The 17,309-nt window shown below is 34.4% G+C and overlaps 1 pseudogene; it reads right to left on the bottom strand.

Moving 5' to 3' along the window:
* Positions 1-10,088: 10,088 nt before the first annotated feature.
* On the bottom strand, positions 10,089-11,173 carry LOC132254503 (glycine-rich domain-containing protein 2-like; annotated as a pseudogene).
* Positions 11,174-17,309: the final 6,136 nt, after the last annotated feature.

Below are 17,309 nucleotides of genomic sequence, written 5' to 3'. Positions count from 1 at the left end.
TCGCCTTTAACACAGATGATTGACTTGACTTATGAAGTGCCTCATCACCCTGCCGCCCTGGTGCCCTTGTCTTCTAGCATTACTCTAAATTTTAAAGCATACAGGTGTTCTTTGAAAAAAAAAAATCTGCTTTTAACTTTTAAAATAAAAAACATTTTCTACATATTTTTAAGGATTATTTTTTTTTTAAAATTTAAATTCAAAAAATATTTTAAATTTTAATTTTTTTGTAAAAGTATTTTTAAGAACATAAATAAGCCCATACTCGTTCTATTAATTAGAGTTTTATTTTTATTTTGTATGAATTTCTATTTTTAAAAGTAAAAAAGACAAGAAGGGCATCTAAATGCCGCCCTAGTTAATTAATTTGTAATTTTTATTTTATATTTTTATGTACTATTTGTCACTATATGTTGACCCATTCTCTTGATGATTCCTAGTTAATTAATTTATAATTTTTATTTTATATTTTTATGTACTATTTGTCACTATATGTTGACTCATTCTCTTGATGATTTCATCCATCTTACCTAAATAACTTAAATTTTATTAATATTATCATTAATTTGATGAGAAAAATACAATAATAATTAAGTTACACACCTTGCACTTAAATGGATGAAGTTATAATTCTCTAGCAAGTCTTTTATCCATTTCTTTAATCCAATTAGGACCAAATTTAAGATGACTTTATGTATTCAATGGTCTAAAATGATGTGATCACAAAATTTAGCAGTTTATATATTGAAAGAAATTTTGTACTAAGTATGTATACGTTATATAACATTTACAATACAAACCTAAAATTTTTGGACAGTTTAAAAACTGTATTCGAAAAGATAAACTTTTATTAAGAAAATAATTATTTAAGAATTTGTATTGAAAAAAAGATGTTTTCTAAAATAAGATTTAGGTATTTTTTAAAATGGTCTAAGTAACAATCAAAGATATGAGAAATACTTTGAAAATTTTTGTATTCCATATAGAGGTGTAATATAATCATAAAAAATAAGTAGATAAAACCATTTTTTATATTTAAGTTTTGAAACAAAATTTTGTTTTTGAGAATAAATGAGAATTATTTTTAAAAATTGTTTTTAAAACTACTTTTAAAAATTGTTTTTTTTTTTTTTTGTCTCAATTCTATACTAAATATAATAAAATTTGTCATACCCCAAATTCTGGGCAACCTAGAACTCGACTCGTGAGCCCAGGTCAAAGGTTTGACCCTAAATATTACTCCTATCCACGCTAGCAATATATCAAAACATTCCGATTTTTTTTTCTTTTTTAATAAAACATCTAATTCTAAACAAATTTATTAAGCTAAGATTTATTGTGACATATTATTTTATTTTTCCAAAACCAACCACCACACTATCTCCTGTTCACAAGTATAAAAAAAATTCCACCAATCATCTTCCTACCCAAAAAATCAAATATTTACAATAATCTCTAAGTCAAAAAGAATATTTTCAAAAATGTTTTACAAACTAACAAAGTATAATTTAACTTACAAAAGTCAATATAACTCAAATTAGTACATGTAGAAAAAGTAATATAAATAAATAAAAAAACAATCATTATTATGGTTCTTTTGCTTTCTGGAATACTTTATTATCTTCTTGTGATCCTTTAAAAACTATATCTGCATCTAAAAGTTTTAGAGAATAAATGAGTGAACAATTCCTCATTGTTCAATATGGTGTTTTACATCCAAATAGGTTAGAAATTTTAGGTGAATAAAAAACAATCATATGCCAAAATATAGTATTACATTTACATTATACACACTAAAAGAAACCTTAACCATACAAATTTAAACCAATCAAAATTATCATTTTCCTTATTCAATCATATGTCTAACATATCAACAAATTCTAAATTTGCAAAATAAATAAGTTTAGCCTTGAATAATATTGTGGACCTGCATTTTTCACATGCGTCCCCACTCGATTGGCGAGATTCGCTTTTATTAATGAAAAATTAATTTTTGGAAAAGTCAGAGTCGCCACTTATTTTATTTTATTTTAAAGGGAAAATAAAACAAAAAAAAATCCTGAAAAATGACTCCATAGTTTTTAGAAAAACGTGTCTTTGGAAAACCCGAGTCTAGGTCTGGGGATCAGGTTACTAATTGGGAAGGTACCTCTAAAAAGGTAGCACCCCTCTAAGCCCTATAAAGGTCTCTACTAACTAAGTTAAAGGAAATGTGACAATTAATTGGTTAATTAAGGGTACCTAGGTAGACTAAGTGATTTCAAAAAATAGCATGTTAAACAAGAAAGTATGATCATAAGAGAGAGTTAAAGTGCATACCTGAACGACTTCTCAAGCGCTATCGTGAAACATGAAAGTTAGCATAAAAATATATCATACAACATGTGTTTCATCCAAGCAAATCCAACATCATGGCAATCAAGTATGACATCAAACATGGACATGGCTCATGATAACGTACACATTCATAGAATCTTAGAGTTGGGGGGCATAAAAAGTGTACTTGATTAGCGGGCATCAAGACCTCAATGGGAAACATGGGTAGCTCAACAATAAATGTAAAACAAATTCATGTATTTTCAAGAGGAATCAAGAATCAATCGGATATCAAGCAAACAATATCGAAGAGAATATCATAAATGTCAGGGCCCTTCCAAAGCCCTAATCAATTTTGCATGAGTTGATTCTATGAATTCCATTGTTTGGAATCATGAATTTTGTTCATGCTTTGGAAAATCAAGAAAATCACAAAAATAGTTAAAAATCAAATAAAATAGTGAAAGTGCATGCCCGAAGGAAAGTGGTAGCAAATAGCATATTAAAATTTGGATTTTATGCCTAGAAACTCCTAAGGAATTTTAAAGAAAACCAAAGTTATTTTGATGGAAAAAGGTTTTGAAATCCGGATTTAAGATGTATAAGATCACAAAATGAAGAAAAAGAAACATTATGAGGAGTATGATATGTGGCGAGGTGGCCATGCTGGAGTGGGACCAGGGGGTATGACTAAGTTTGATTGTTGGTGGGCGCATGAGGAGGCCTTTGTAGAATGCTAGTTGTCTGAAAAGGGATTGGCCATATTCATTTCAGACTCGATGCTCACTAGGTTTGGTACATTAACTTCATCATCATTGTCGCTCAAATTCAACTTTAGTTTCTCGGGATCATGATTTAAATCATCAACTGGAGCTTGTGGTGGAGCGGTAAGATCTAGTTCTTGATCAAATTTCCTGTGCTGCTGCTCAGTTCCATCGGTTGGAGATGCATTCTCAAGTTTATCAATATACTCAACTTCAGCTACTGAGTTGCTTTTCTGCATGACGATCATAAAATATCTAAAAACAAAACTACTCTGCTCCTTCCACTTTCAGTTTCTGCAACCATTATTCTCCAATTGGTAAGCTATCACTTATTCCAGTAAGGCTCAAAATTGGCACAGTGACTGTAAACTAATCTATGCAGTCCAGGCGAGTTACAACAGGATGAGGCCCATATTTCTTGTTGCGGTCCCCACAATGCTGAAATGACCTCACCACCAAAATTCATGGGACCTGTTGGAACTAAGAAATAATAACCCAGGTAATCATAATATCCTTTCTACTCGAAGTGTCCCAAAGAAAGATTGGAATATGGCCATTTCGGCTATTCATGGTTGTGGCATCCTTTGTGGTGGCATCTAAGCATAATTTGCATGAAGTGCATATGCTGCACCACTCCCTTTGTGAGCTCCTCATTCCCATTGACATTTGAAACTTCTTGAGAATCCTTGATTTTAGAAACAGTCAATTCACTCTTTGTTCCGACAGAAAGGCTACTCTACAGGAGATGAGGATTTCTACTAGATCGAGTAGGAGAGGCATCAGGTGACCGCTTCTTAGTTATGGCAGGAACAACTATTACAATGGCTTTCTGTGATAAACCCTGGTCTCTACCAGATGGCTTTGGTGCAATAGCTTTATGAAGATATTCTTTCGATGTAATTCCGGATCGACGACCTTTATAAGGGGGAGAGGGGGAACCCTCTCTCCAACCGACTTCCATAAAAAAAAAAAAAAAAAAAAATTCCAAAATTCAATCCCAACTCTTTAACTCTAGTAAACTCCTTTTCTGATCATTTTGATAGAGGGGGATGGAGAAAGTGGACAAAACAGACTCGCATTTCTTAAAAAAAAAAAAATAAATCATGTTTTGACATGAAATGGATATATCCATATATCTCTTACTCATATTTATGAGATGATAAAATATGGCAAAACCTATACCAAGAATTGGTTCACGTAGGAATGGATGTATTGGTTCACGAAAGAGTGCGCATAGAATACCAAAGGGAGTTTTCATGCTCAAGCAAGTTTTAACTATACCATTGTGACCGTTACAAATGTACGGGGTCGGCTGTTAGAGAATGCGCTGCTAGTCTTAGCAAGTCTGGGACTTAAGGAATCGAATAGGCAGCTTGACTCATCTCTGCCAGGTTTGCCACCCATCTGCATAATGTTATACCGGTCCGACACAACCGAATTGGTTGAGGAAAAGGAAACCCCAGCGACCAAGCACTCCCACCCCCAAAAGTGGAGACTGAACAACCGCCAGGTTGTTGAGGACACGTACATGTCAAGCAGTGGAAACAACAAAAGATGTGCTTCACTTGTTCCATTATCCGAAATTCAATAAAACCTCAAATTAGATTCTCCATACAGAGGGGAGGTGAATTAGAGGGAGGGAAAGCCCTCAGGATACTAGGGAAGTAGTTCCTGAGTTTTTGTTTTAATATTGGGGGCCTGTGACAATTGGGGGTCCAGGGGAACCCCCCTGGCAACTAAGTGAGGGAGTGACCTGACATTAACAACAAGAGTCGTCTCGTTAACAGAACCATAGGAAGGATTATGCGGTCTGGTTGACTTGAATAATTAAACTAGACAAGTCCGATAACGGGAGTTCAAGGCTGGCTTGTAGTACGAAGGTCACTCGACCAGGGGATCGACATAGAGTTAGAGGACTAGAATCAAAATCAGGTTCTCCTTCAAGCAAAAAAGATTGGCCTCTAGAAACTATTGTAATCTTCATCACTGTCACTGTCTTCACTGTACTCTTCTGGATCAGCATAGCTGTTTTCATCATCAGCATTGAGACTATAAGCTGGGTCCAATTGATTCATGTTTTGTTGCAATGTTTCCTTTGAAAACTCTGATAATTCAGACAAAAGCAGGTTAGGACTTCTAACTAAGCTTGTTTTTTATTCATTTACGCTAGCACTTCGGAGAAAATTTGACAATGCAATAGCTGAAGATGAGAAAGGCGCAAGTGGAATTCTTGAACCAGATTTTCTCAAATAGAATGGGAGAATCAGGCATGAGTAAAGATACAAAACTCTGCGAATTTGTCAGGTCTAGAGAATTGGTTCATCGTAAGCAATGTGCTTCCCTGGGTTGCAAGAAGAACTGACATTTTCTCATTCAAGGTAGAAGAGAACCCAAGAGAAAGGCCAAACAGAGAGCTGCTATATGATTTCGCAGAATATGTAAAGTGGACTGGTATATTCCCCAAAAGAATTTGCTCCAGTGAGAATCTTGTCCTGAATAGGCATTACCTTGAAGGGTTCCTTTAAATGTGATGTTGAGTAAAGCCTTTGAAGACCATGGTGCATCAATTTCAGACTGGGCTTTGGTTTGAATATTGGGGCATAAAACCATTACTGTAACCGTCCGCTCCAACAAAATTACCAATGGGTCATTTTCTCTAAAAATCACCTTGTCAATCAACCCACGAGACCGAGGCATCTCACGATCAGAACTTCCTAAGTTTTCAGCAAGTAGGCAAGCATTTGTGCTTGAGTCAACTCTACCAATGACAACAAGCCCATCCAAATCAAACTTCATGGCTGTTTCTTCTTTTCCATTAATCTCAACTAGTATTCTTTTTGAAAGAATTCTTTTCTTATGATGATCTGACAGTAAAACCCTTTTGTAAGAATGGCTCAGAGTTTTGGCTATAATCTGATCCCATTGCATTATCGGAATGGTTGCTTTGATAAGGGGGGATTCAATAGAAACCACACACTCATGGCTCCAAAATTCAACTTACCAGTAACCAGATGGAACACACGTTTTTTTTTTTTTTTTTTTTTTTGAGGCATTCATTGCTGGTCAGATTCTAGTGCCTATCCTGAACCCCATTATTCCGAGACCAATGAAACTAATACATTGTACAATATTTGATTTGGCCGTAATTTGATTTCCTAGCTCTTGATTTTCTTTTGCTGAAGCGAGATTCTATTGTCTTTCGAATGTCTCCAGAAGCTAATCGGTCTTGAAGTTTCAGCCTGCATCATCTTGATCACTTGGTTTGCAGCCCTATGCTCTGCATCAATATCAAATGCTCTCGATACGTGATACATCCTCGTTCTCAGCATTTTTACTTGATCAAACAAGGAGTTAACTTGCACCTGTTGCTCAAGATTTTCATGTTCTAATTCAGAAATTAGTTTTTCTGACAATTTGGACACCTTTGAGAGTTTCTGGCATTCAGTCAATAGAGAGAAATTCTTTGCTGCCAGCTCCTGTACACATTTCTGCAACATGAAGATCTTGATTTGCGAATTTACAACTTTATTTTGTTCTTCTTTAAATTCTTCCTTCTTGCATCGTCCTTTGACTTACCCTTTACCTTATTAGTAGGTTCATCTACCTCCATAGTAGTTGAGTAACCTGCACCATCTTCTGGGCTTTTTGGAGCAGGATATTTCAGCACAATTTCGAGAAGAAGATCAATAACTTGAGTGAGATTCGCAAGAATCTTTTTATGGCCTTTAGGACACTTTCCTGGTCCATCATGTATCTTATTTTCGTGAATCCGCACACATTCATTAGAAGATAAACCAAGTTCAACATTGGAGAATTTTGGTTTGTCCTTTTCTTTTTCCTTTGATAACATGATGACAGTTCTCCCTACTGATGATTCCAACTGACAAACTGCAACTACAACTTTCATGAAAACCACAGGATTTCTAGAGATGACCGATGCCATTGATGTTTATAAGGCTCGAGAGAGTACAGGGGGGCAGCATGCCGACTTCCACTTAGAGTTTGTCGTATCTCCAGCTCCATAGCTGTTTGAAGTGTTTGCGGATCCTCAAGGAGATGTCGAATGATAACAGATGCTAGCATTTCATATCCAGGAAAGAAGTAGCTTCTTGGAAGACTACAAAAACAGCCATACCTCCATTTTCAAGGAACTCCAAGGCTAGAGAATGTGTTTTTGTTAGACGAGCACACAACTGCAGACTAGCCTGCATGACCACAACAGGAACTTCTTGTTTTAACAATTGACAAGCAACTAACAATACGCTACGACTCTCTTCAATTGTCAAATAACCAGTAGATTTGCCTAATATTTTCTCGAGGGTGGAATCAGGTTACTTCTCATGGGCATCAGAATCCAATTTGTTTTCTGCATCTGGTGGAATGGACGAAAAAACATGCTTTCCAGTCGAGTCAGGTACAGTTCCTACTGCATTTCCTTCCATAGTTTCAGAAGAAAATCTAGGACGGGACTGCAACAAGTTATCCAAGATAAACAGTAGAGCACTTATGCATTTTGGGACTAGAACCTCATTCCCTAACTCGTTTCTAGGCTTGAAGCTCATCAAAATATCACTTGCAGCAGAAACAATGCCATTACATGCATCAATTTCTCGTGTACTTTCACCTCCAAACAGAATCCATGCTAAAATTTGTGATACCATATACAGTACACTAGCATTCTTTGAAAATTCTAGTGGACAAAGCTTTAGCTGCTGAATAAGTTAAGTGACCACCTTTGACCGATCTTCTCCTTTGCTCCGATTGCAAAGAATCACAAACAAATCTATCAATGGGAATGCCATTGTACCACTACTCTGAAACAACTTCATCAATGTAATATCATCAATAGGCGGTGCCTTTGTTTGTCCCTCTTTGGTCAGAATGTCCATTGACTTATCAATGCTTTCCACTTTAGACGTTTCTGAAGAACTTCCTAGTGACGAAGCAAGTGCCCGAGCCAATTCATCATCCTCCTGCACATGATCTTCAGGACGACTAAACAGCCATTTCATGGCCAGTTCAACACTATTTGTTTCTACCATTCTCAGTGCTTCCTCAGCTTTTGCCCTTGTATGTAGCCTCTGTGCTTAAAGTTCTGTGCTCCTATTTTTTGATGAAGTAAACTGTTGTACTGGATAGTTTTGGCTGAACTGGAAGCAACTAGAGATTCCCCACAGTACAGGCAATTTCACCTCATGAGATGGAACGGATGATAGATCCTTCTGAAGACAAATTATTGCGTTGAGCTTCATAGTGTCTGGTTACTCACTGACGGAACTCCTCTCGGACATGCTGATTCATGCAACAAGTTACCTGATATGTAGGCCTTCCTGGTGATTGAGGATGCCATTGATCATGCTGCATCTCGAACTTAAGATCTCCTTTCCTCTTTGACCCCTCTATTTTATCAGAAATGCAGTTTTCAGAGATAGCAAATTGTTCCTTGCAAGTTAACGAATCCAACATTCTATCATTTAATTGATCAGAGATTGGAGAATCTTTAGACTGAGTAGTTTTTCTTGTTGATTTAAGATCCTTATTTGTACATGCATTGTTTTGAGAAGGTTCACAGACGTTGCCCTTGCCATGGCATGAGGATGATTTAACAGGAGAGAAGGAAACCTGATTTTTTCTTTTTCTGCCACCATTAGTGTTGAATTATCAAATATCCCTTTACTTGCTCTGTTTGCATTTTGAATAGCTGATTTAGATTTGTGAGTGCCTAGTTTCAAGGGAGCCACATCCAGAATGGATACGAACCGAGTAGTAAGATTCAAAGCTCTGAACAGTGCAACAGACAATGCAGCAACCTTTTCTGAAGTGCCTTCATGAGCCTCAGGAGCAAAGGCCAATGATGAATGAAGTGGTCTCTCTGCACTGCTTGGGCTTCTGACACGGAAGTTATCATGAAACCAACGAATAAGCAGAGTGAAAGCATTTGCGGTCAGCCTTGGAATTTCTGATATTTTCAGCAGGTCTGCTGGTAGAAACGAAAGTAAGGAAGCCTGAACATGAGGATCATTAATATGAAAAATTGTTGTTTTACTTGCAAGAGCTTTCCACTTTCAATCTGTAGCATCTCTACTTTGTGCCCAGAATAAATGCTGAGAATATGAGAGTGCATATCAGTTAAATAATCTTCCACTCAGGTTTATAACGAATGATGCTACCATCAATCATAATACTGATGTTCTGGTTGGAATCCCCAAGTACATGAAGACATGCCCGTTGTAAATTGGTATTCCATTGCTTCTTTTGTTTAACTCCACCCTTCACCTTCTGCTCATCCTCAGAAGAATCCTCAAGCTAAGTTGCCATGAGACCAGCTTTTTGAGCACGATGGTGGTCACCACTGTTGGAAATTTCCCTCATGATGGTGATTGTGGGTGGTAGGGAGAAGCCAATTTCTATTTGTTCACCTGGCTCGCATAGTCAAACCCCATTGGATTGTGCCCTAAATCAATCCAGAATGAGTTGTCTGATGATTCATTTTCACTGAAAAATGGGCTCTTCATCACTTCTCCAACTGAAATACTCTCAGTTTCTTCAAGTATCGTGCTCGCTCCATCTCTATCAGAGCTATTATCTTGATCCAACTCTATCTCAAATATATCCCTCACCTGAGCAGAAGTATACACACCAGAAAAGGCAGCAGGTAAATGTGACTCCTTGTGAGTTTCAGAGGTCAACTCACCATTTCCACCGACTTCATCATCTTCCATTCCTTCTCTTAGCAATCTCAATTTTCTTCGAAGTCTGGTATGTGTCTTTCAGTTATTGCATAAACAGCGTTATACTGAGCAGGCTTCAAAACTGCTCTCTAGCCAACAACATTCAAAGTCATTAATATCTCAACTATCTGATTAATTCATAGTCCACGTGGAGAGAACAACAAATGATCAAATGATGCCAACTTGTCATTAAATTCATCGTCAGCCTTACTTTTTAATAATCTGGTCAGTCTTCGCTTAGCATTGAAGTTTGTGCCCGACTGTGTTTTATTTTATTTTATTTTTTTCAAAATGAAACGAATAGGCTTCCTTTTGTCCCACTAACAAGTTTTTGACTCCAACAATCTCCAGAATGACCTCTACAACTTTCAACTCAGGAAGCTAGATTATTTTCTGACAATCATATGGTGTAGCTACCTTCTTGGTCATCACATTGGGTGAGTAAGGAGTGGTCATAAGAAGAGAGGGAACACTGTCTCTATACATTGCTCCTGCTTTCCAGTAACGTGAACCAAGTGCCTCATCCCACTGCTTGGTAGTTTCTGAAAGCCCAATATCTGACTTTTCCCCTTTGTTCTGTCTGAATCCATGTCATCATGCTCTAACACCTTGCCAACTAATTTACACAGGTCTTTGCAATAAGAAACAGGATGCATCTGATGAGAGTGTCAGATAAGGTCAGTGTCGTAAGTTGGAACACATAAACACTTTATGGATCTTTCCCTGTTTCTCTTGATTAAATATAGAAAGCCTTTGTATCTGGCTTTAATTCCTTCAAGAAAATGTTGATTATCCATATGGGGTCTGGGTACCTGGTAATAGAAAGGACTCTGCCTTTTAACAGCTGAAACCAAATCATATTTGGTATGTTTTCCACATCCAAAAATTTTTCTTTTCAGATATATCTTGTGAAATATCTCTTGTCAAGTCCAAGAGGTGGGACTCGTTGGGGTACATTGTGTTCCATATTTTTTCAGTTTCACTTGTTGAAGCCCCTTGAACAAAATATACAACATTGCAGTTATCAAGAATCCTACCATGAAGACCCTCACAATCAGTTTTGTATCTCATTGTATTGAGCCTGTGACAATGCCAAATCCATTCATAATCCACAGGAACAACTAGGGGTTCTTCAAAGGTCTGGGACTTAAGAGTGTTTGGCAAGCAAGGGAAACCAGTAAACATTATACCAGTAGATGGTTATTTGTAAAGTGGGACCATCATAGAGACATCTGTGCTTATCAACAATTGCAAGGGACTGAAGCTGCATTTTTTTTGCAATGGCCACAAGATCTTCACTTATTACAATCTTCTGGGTTTCAAGCCACTCCAACTCTTGTTCTTTTTCCATTCCCCAACGTCGTCAACTGCAATAAAACAGGGTTTGGTATCGCTTTCCTCATTTCTTTGCAGATTTTCTTTCCCTTCTGAACCTGTAACTTCACAGCCCAAGAGGATGCTGATTCTGCTTTAAAGAATGATGGATCAGTGTAGCGCTTCAAACATGCTCCAACACCCGCAATATCAAACTTGTCCAGGAAGAATAACCGTGGTGGATCACCAGAAAGGAAAAAACAGAAGAATGTGCAGAAATGGGAAAGGAATGAAGCAGAGAGGAGAAAAAAGAGAACAAGTAAAACAGGAACACTATAACGCCACATTTCATGCTTATTCAATGGGCTTGGAATGGTGAGAGAAGTACAAGCATATTCCAGCAAACAAATACAACCACAGTTCTCATGTAATGCACAGGAAATAATAAAAAAAATGGAACCTTGCAACCCTAAATCAAAATTAGAGTACTCCAAATAGACAAATCAACAACATCTATAGAAGCAATCAAGTACCAATGTAGACAAACATATGACCTTTGTCATTCTACCCCCTAGCATCCAAACGAGACTCAAAATCTAGTGAAGATTAATACATAACAAAATGATAATGGGAATGAAGAAGGAGTCTACAGTAAACATACCTAGAAGCGCTTCTTTCTGGCGAGAAAATCTCCACTGGTTTATATTCTCAAAAAATCTCCACTGGTTTTGTATTCTCAGATCTTTCCCCTCGCTTTCTCGTGCTTCATTCCTCTTCCTATGAAAACTTGTCTCTGAAAATCCCCTCTCTTCCGTTCTTTTTTTTATATATACATTTGTATCAACCTCCCAAAAACTCAATCTACTGAAGAAAATCCACTTTCCTTTATTCCATTTCCCTTTCTTTTCGGAAATCAGAATACCTCTCCCTTTCCTTGGAGAATCCTTTCCTCCCATGTATGTAGCCAAGTCGATATCTTCTTTCCAATAATATTTTTGCTTGCCTTCTTTGAGTGTGCATGCCTTTGTGAGAGTTGATCCGCAACCCCAATTCTCTTGTCAAACAATAAAAAACGAAAATAAAAGGAATAAAACCAAAAAGAGTTAGCAATCTTGCAACATATAAAAGAATAAAGTAAAATAAAATGAATAAATAAAGTAAAAATAATAATAAAATAAAATAAAACAAAATGGTCAATCCAATGCAGGTCATGCAAATCATGTGACTATGTGAAACATGTAAGAAACGCTAAAAATGTCTAATAGGCCAAGTGTGCCTAAGAGGGCCTAAGTGAACCTAGACGGGCCTAAGATGTCTAATGGGCCGGGTATACCTATATAGGCTTAAGGTGAGACTAGGTGGGTCTAACTAAGTCTAACCTAAAGTGCACCTAAGTGAAACCCAATCTAAACTTGAAGGGCAGCCAATGTCATAATGTGGAGCTGGATAAACCTTTCAACCAAAGCCTCCAAAGTAGCTCAGAGAAGGTAAGCTACATGAGTAGTAATGGGCCATCAAATAACCATTGTGGAACATTGGAAGTAAACTTAAAGACATATGTTAAAAGGACAAAATGGAAGGTCTACAAATATATTTAAACATACACTTGATAAATAATACAAATCATTCTTTCAAATGCAACCATGATGCAACTGCTTACATGCAATCACGTATTGTTTTTAGGCTTTTACCGAAAGATACACGTCCGTACCCATATACACTCCCCATTCAGAGTCTTCATAGGGTAAAATTTTGGGTCTTTCACCCTAGGGATCTCAATCCCTTCTTAATTCACCATCTCCATGGTCATTCCATTTCTTATTTTTCTTTTCTTTTCAGTTTTGTTATCTCTGGGTCTTTTCATTTTCATTTCCATTTCACATAACCATTTCTTTAATTTTTTTTTTCTTCATACAATCATGATGCATATGAAGTGCAATTAAATCATATTTTAACATCCATAATTTTCCAAGACATAATTCTATTTACTCTCATTATGTTTCATAATTTCCAATAACCTACACTACGATTTTTATTCACTTTAATCACCATCAACATCAAAGAAAATTCACAATTAATTGTATAGCATCAAAACATAGTTTTAAATCGTAGTCACATAAATTCTATTGGTTCCCGACATACTTAATAATTTCCAACAACTAATATAACAATTTTTTTTCTTCAATTAAATAACCACACATATTCAAGAAAATTCTCACTAATACAAATATAAAAAAAAATGTAATTTATGTCATAATTTATTTATCTCCAATAATATTAACACCCAATACAACAAATTTCCACAATTATGCCACCATAACATTTGTGAAATATTTTTCTAATAATTCAAATATTAACAAAAACCCAATTTATATCATTAATTTATTTATTTCTAATAATATTAATAATTTTTAAACAATCATTTTAAACATATCTCAATACTCAACATTTTTAACAAATATTTTCCATTATTTCAACACTAATATATCACCAATAAATTTATATAATTTCTAACATAACAACAATCACAAAAATATATGAACCAATATTCCAATAAAAAGAATTTTCACAACCACAACAATCTAGTAAATACTATCACAGGAACAACAATTAAATACCAATAATTCTAATATTTTTATCTTGTATTAAATTTTCATTCACTTCCCATTTAATATTTTCAAAGCAAAACCAAATCATTTTACATGTTTGGGGTTTCCAAAAACAACCTAAATAAAAAACTATATGACAATCTACTACCACCTAACAACTCACCCATTTCCATGGAGTTTAGTGAAAGTAAATAAAAGCAAAATGAAAACCCAAAAAAAAGTCAAGAGAGAAATTTAGGAAAAACACACCCCTATTTGTACAGTAAAATCCAACCGTGGGATAAAAAATTCGACTTTGTAGAAGAGTTCACCATTTGAAGACTATCACCATCTGAAATTTTGTCACGATCAGAGGTCGTTTTATGGTCGGATCGGTAGAGACACGCCACTGAGAACCTCCTCTTCATCTCTCCTGCGCCTGCCTCCCTCATTCCTTTCTTTCTTTCTTTTCCTCTTCTTTTGCTTCCCACGCCCAACAATCCACTTATATATATATATATATATATATGTATGTATGTATATATTAAACAAATTTAAAAATGTCACGCACGTCCTTTCTTTTAATAATAAATTAAACTACCATTATTTACTTTATGTTTCACAATTATAAATTACACTCGATTTATGATTTTTTCGTCTCACGAAAAATACTACTGTATTCATAACTAAATTTACTACAAGCTTGCTCTTGAAAAAATATAATTTGACTTTCATTACCTAAAACATTTTTAATTTGAAATTCACTTAAAACATGATATAATTAATTATTAACAAAATTCAATTTCACAAAAATATTAGAAACATAAAATAATAATTTTTTTTGGGCAACCAAAAAGTTAAAATTTGTAATAACCCTTAACTCGTTAATTTTACCAATATTTATTTACCAACAAAAATTTAAGTAATATTCTAAAACTTAAAGCCATAAATTAATTAGTCTTTCAATTTATAAAAAAAATCAAATTTTCAACCATTTGGTATAACTTTTATTTAATTTACTTCATTTGTCAAATTATTCAATCACATTAAAATTTCAAAAGTTAAATTCATAAAATTCACATTTAATTAATTTACCTTTTTTTTATATATATCTTTTCTAAATTCACATATCATAATTTAATCTTAATTTAATTTTAATTTAGCTCCGTTTAATGTTTTGTAATTCTATAAAGTTTAATTCCAATTATAAAAATAAATTGATTCATTATAAAATTAAATTCAATTTCTTTTTAATTATCCCTTATAACAATTTGATATAATATAAATTTTTGTCAAGTTTTTCTTACTATGATTTTTTTTTTTATAATTATCCAATTTCCTACAACATACTTAATATTTAAAATTTCAAAACCTAATCTTAATTATTTGATGGTTAAATTTTTCTCAAAATCTAAATTTAACTTCTAAAATTTTCATTCCTTACATTTGATGTGGCAAAAATTTCAAACTATTGACTTTTGACCAACTTTTCCAAAATCTCTCTCAATTAAATACTAACACCTAGATCTTTACCACTCTTTTTGACTATTTGGCCTACAATTTTATGAAAGACTTTATATTCCAATAATATGACATGTTCTTAAAAACCTAGGTATTACAAAATTATAGTTTAATTATTATCAACATATTTCAATTATTTTCTTTTAAGGAAAATGTTAAGTGTTTCATCAAATTTTCTAAGGTGATATTATTCTTCATAGATTAGATGGATAAAAATAATAAAAATGGTATATTGGTTAGAGGTCATGTTATTCTTTTTATTACTTTTGCATCGGACCATATTGCTAAATACCAAAATACTTCTCATTTAGAAGGGATGACAAAAAATTGTGCTACAAACTAGGAAATACCAAATTATACAATTTTTTTCTTAATAGCATTTGGTCAATGAAAATGGTAAAGAAATTGAATGGTAACATCATGTGAAGAGAAGAATCAAAATTTAAATAAGAGTAAGTTTTGATTTTTACAAGAGTGAAATTTTATTTTTGATAATAATCTTTAATTAAATAATCCCATTCCCATTTGCGCATGGGGACGATCAAAGCTTGTGGTAGAAGGTCAGACGATGCCATTAAAGTCTTCATCCTATATTCTACGCAGTTCATGTGGTAGTAGGTTGGTGGAGAAAAAAGAATTGCAAATCCAGATTCCCACCAACCACCTTTGACAGGGCCAAATCCCCATATAAGCTCCTGTGGCCTTCATAAATATTTGTTTAACTAGGGTAAAGACTGGCCACCCACTTGACTAGTCTAATGGTTAATGGTTCCTCTTTTAAATCTATCTCTTACAAGATAAATTTTAAGCTCTCAAAATGTTTTTTTTTAGAATGAGAAAAACATAAATTTCAAATTAATTTAATCATACTTGTTGTAAAAAAAGGATAAATGAAATGCAAATAAAGTAGTAGAGATAAAATATATCTTACTTTAATAATATATATATAATGGGAAGAAGGAATCAAAAAGGAGAGTTGAGAAAATTAAGAGAATGAAAGACAGAGAGAATAAGAGAAAATAAGAAATTTCTTTCTTGTTTTGAGATACATATTACAGGGGATGGGAAGCCCTTTTATAGGCTTTCCAAATGACTTCCATTAATATTCCTATTAATAAATATTAATGGAACTCATAAATAATACTTAATTAACATTTATTATAATTAATGTGGTGACATTCATTACTTCAGTTATAACACTCCCCCTTGATGTCCACCACATTGAAGAATATGTCTTATTAAAACCTTGCTAGTAAAAAACCCTATGGGAAAAACCTAGCGAAGGAAAAAAAAACACAATATTTTTATAATTCTTTAGTTGCTTTTGATATATTAGGACTGTCTCGTTAAAAACCTTGCCAGTAAAACCCAGTAGGACAAAACCTAGATGAAGGAAAAAAGAGTACAGTACACTAACACCCTTTTACAAGCATACTCCTCCTCATGTCGATATCCTTGAGTTGACGCATTCCAATCTTGTGTATTAACTTCTTGAATGTTGAAGTTGGCAATGATTTTGTGAATAAATCTGCTAGATTATCACTTGAGCGTATTTGTTGCACATCAATTTCACCACTCTTCTGGAGTTCATGTGTATAAAAGAATTTTGGTGAAATGTGTTTAGTTCTATCTCCTTTAATATAACCCCCTGCTATTTGTGCAATGCATGCAACATTATCTTCAAATAATATTGTTGGGTCACCTTTGATAGAGGAGAGTCCACATGATTCCCGAATATGCTAGATCATAGATCTTAGTCATATACATTCACAACTTGCTTCATGAATTGCCAGTATTTTTGAATGATTTGATGATGTGGCTACCATTGTTTGTTTGACAAATCTCCATGAAATAGCAGTACCATTGCAATTAAACACATACCCTATTTGTGACCTACCTTTATGTGGATCTGAAAGATATCATACATCTATATATCCAAGCAATTGTTGCTTTGATTCCCTTGAGTAAAATAGACCCATATCAGTAGTTCCACGAAGATAACACAATGTATGTTTGATACCATTCTAATGTCTTCGAGTTGGAGTGGAACTATATCTTGCTAATAAATTGACAGA

This window comes from Vitis vinifera, chromosome 10, assembly GCF_030704535.1.
Source record: "Vitis vinifera cultivar Pinot Noir 40024 chromosome 10, ASM3070453v1".
Lineage (NCBI taxonomy): Eukaryota > Viridiplantae > Streptophyta > Magnoliopsida > Vitales > Vitaceae > Vitis > Vitis vinifera.
This window is presented reverse-complemented; position numbering and strand designations above follow the sequence as displayed.